Below are 3897 nucleotides of genomic sequence, written 5' to 3' on the forward strand. Positions count from 1 at the left end.
TGTCATTAACATGTATTAATGTTGTTTTACCAGTTACAACCTCTTGCAGGACATCCCATAGATCCTTAGCCTCACCGAATTGCAGAAGACAGAGATGAGGTAATCAACATTTCAACTTCAAACAATTTAGAGTTCAGTATTTAGTTATTTTGATGTTATATTGAGAAAATATATCTGATTAGACATTTGAATTGTCCTTGTGTAGCCACCTATAGAGCCATGTACTGCTTCAAAGAGGCTTGATTTTGATGATCTGCCATAGTCATAGATACCGATAGAGACATATAGTTATAGTTGTGGTCATTGAAGGACCAATTTTTATATATTCGACATTTGTATATGTATATATCGACTTTGACAGACATGGCACATGCCACATTTTTGTAACTATTATTGATTTGGCATCTATGCCATTTTTTGATATATGTACACGATTATTGTTCATTTTGATATATATGAAACTTGATATTCGATCCAATTTGTTCATTGATATATATGAAACATGATATTCTTGAAACTTAGTTATTTTCTATTGAAATGTGATCAAATTTGTTAGTTGTGTATATGTCTTGAAATGTGATCCAATTTGTTCATTACTTGTAACTCATATGGCGTATACTTTTAAACTATCTATTGCTCATATTGTGTATACCCAAGTACTAATACCGGTAGTGTTGATATTCTGTATTTTGATTGAGTGAATTTTCTTTGAGTCCTTCATGCATGAAGAGATTGGAGTGAAGTTATTATTTCATAAACTCATGCTTATGGAGTGAATTTTATCATTTCAAGAACCAATTAAGACATTTCATGCTTAAGTTCATCATTTCATGCTTATGGAGTGAAGTTCATCATTTCATCACCTATAAAAGAAGAGTTGAAGCACTTATGGACAATTTGTTTGAACCTATGGGGTCATGTTGTCACTGCCTAAAAACCCTATCTCGGTTTCGGGCAACTCGATTCCGTTTTCTTGTGGTTAGATTTTTTCTGTTGCATCAAAAACCATAAAAAACTATCAGTGAGAGGTGGCAAAATAGTGCATCTTTCATTCTGCTTATTGTGGGAATGAACCATCAGCATGAGAACATCCAGGTGGTCGGGTTTACGCTAGGTGTTCCCTTGTCTCGCTCCCCAAGGCATCCGATCGTTACGAGCCACCTCGTAGCGACATTTTCCCTTGAGCACTCAAAGTGGAAAAAATGGTCAAACTTTGACATCCCGTAACTTGGAGACCGTGGCACTTATGGATGATCTGTTTGAACCTATGGGGTCATGTTGTTGCTAACTAAAAATATCCTATCTCAATTTTGGGCAACTCGATTCCATTTTCTTGTGGTGAGATTTTTTCTGTCGCATCAAAAACTATCAAAAACTGTTAGTGAGAGGTGGCAAAATAGTGCATCTTTCGTTCTGCTTGTCATGGGAATGAACCATTAGCATGAGAATGTGTGGGTGGCCAAGTTTATGCTAGGTGTGCCCTTGTCTCACTCCCCAAGACGTCCGATCATTACGAGCCACCTTGTAGCGACATTTTCCCTTGAGCGCTCAAAGTGGAAAAAAGGTCAAACTTTGACGTCCCGTAACTCGAAGACCATGGCACTTATAGATTATCTATTTGAACCTATGGGGTCATGTTTTTTCTACCTAAAAAATCCTATCTCAGTTTTGGGCAACTCGATTCTGTTTTCTTGTGGTGAGATTTTTTTTGTCGCATAAAAAACAGTCAAAAACTGTTAGTGAGAGGTGGCAAAATAGTGCATCTTTCGTTTTGCTTGTCATGGGAATGAACCGTCAGTGCAAGCACATTCACATGGCTGGGTTTATGCTAGGTGTGCCCTTGTCTTGCTCCCTAAGATGTTCAATCATTACGAGCCACATCGTAGTGACATTTTCCCTTGAGCGCTCAAAATGGAAAAAATGGTCAAACTTTGACGTAGCGTAACTCAAAGACCGTGGCACTTATGGATGATCTGTTTGAACTTATGGGGTCATGTTGTCGCTGCCTAAAAAACCCTATCTCGTTTTTGAGCAACTCGATTCCTTTTTCTTGTGGTGAGATTTTTTCTGTCGCATCAAAAACCATCAAAAACTGTCAGTGAGAGGTGGCAAAATAGTGCATCTTTCATTCTGCTTGTTGTGGGAATGAACCATCAGCGTGAGCATCCTTGCACAAACTCTGAGGAATGAGTACAATCATCACTGATATAGAAGTGATATTCTTTTATAACCTTTCTGTCCTCCTCGGTGCTATCATGTGCATGCATGAATGCTACGTGTACAAAAATTGTAACTTGTGTAGAGTGATAATACACAGATTGTACTTCATTTTGCGGTTTTAGTGTATAATTTTCAGAAAAATCAATGACAAAGACAATACTGCCGAGGGGGAAAGTGTCCTTACACAACTTGAATTGCTCATCTAACCATCTAGCTCTATGTGTGTGACCTATGTACTCATATACTAGTTTCTCTTGAAACATCTTCATAAAATCAGCTAGGCATATACCCCTTTTCACTAACTCACACCTCTTTAATTCTTTTCCATCTTTAACACCATATGTTACTGACTTATATTTTCCAATAGAAACTAGTTCCTTACCAATTTCATGTGTGCTATCTAGATGTAGGCATCTATGCAACTATTGCAAACTGCCACATGTAGGACAAAAACCTCTCAAACACATCATCTTATAATAAATGCACCCGTCATCTCGTCTACATAGTACAATTGAAATAAATTCTCTTGGTGACTTAGGAGGTGCTTGTAGACCACATTCCTGCAAAACATCGTTAGTGTGCAAAGTACAACAGATATAGCGATAAATATCATAACGCATGGAAAATTCAACATGGACCCTACAACAACAGGTAGTACGTGCATGATTAATCTTAACATAAAATGGTTTTTTCATCTCAAAAAAACTTTGACTAATTTTAATCTGAGGAAAGCTTTGAAGAAACCTTTCATAAAATTGTGTTTGAGTTGTATCTAAATAGTGTTTTGGATGTGGCTCACGATTACTAATTCCAATTCGCCTTCTAACAACATCTCTTTGGTTGGGTGAAACCCTTGTGTTGTCATGCCAATATCTCTCAATTAATGTTCTTAGTGCATCAACAACAACCTCGTCCTTGCGTGGGAGTCTACTCGAGAATGCCCAAAGAGAATTATTGTTAGGATCCTCAATTTTCTCTCGCCTCTATAAGGCATAGTGTAATGTGGTTCTACTTATCCTTAATGACTTGCTTGTTTTGCTTATTAAATGAGATTTTTTCATTTCCTTTTCCATTATGGTTGATGTGAGGACACGATGAGTAACATTAGCATCTTTAGTGTGTGATTTTGAACCAATGGCTTGGTATCCATCAAAAAGATTTCTCAAAATGGTTTTTTCACTATTATTTTCAGATGTTCTTAACCCCAAAATTTTCATTCTCTCTCTAAATTTCAGATTTTTAATCATTTCAACAACTAATTGGCATCTTCCACTTTGATTTAAGTTTTCAAAATAGTTATTCCAAATTCTTCTAACAATTCTTCTACAAGTTCTTTCGTAAATTTTATCATGCATTGGCTTCACAATATTTTCATCAATATCTATTAGGAACTTTGGTTTTTTATGAATTATTCTAAGAGGTGTTAAGATTGGTGCATGCTCTTCATTTTCATTAGGTGCATTATGTGCATCTATCACATCAAATTCAAATGGTATATCTTCTTCAATTTCATTAACATGTGCATTCACTGAATCATTTTCAAATGTTGTATGTTCATTGCATTCATTAGGTGCATTCATCATATATATTTGAATTGGTGTATGTTGATCATTTTGATTTGGTGCATTAATCATATCAATTTCAATTGTTGAATGTTCATCACTTTCATTAGGTGCA

This window comes from Cryptomeria japonica, chromosome 5 (genome assembly GCF_030272615.1).
Source record: "Cryptomeria japonica chromosome 5, Sugi_1.0, whole genome shotgun sequence".
Classification (NCBI taxonomy): domain Eukaryota; kingdom Viridiplantae; phylum Streptophyta; class Pinopsida; order Cupressales; family Cupressaceae; genus Cryptomeria; species Cryptomeria japonica.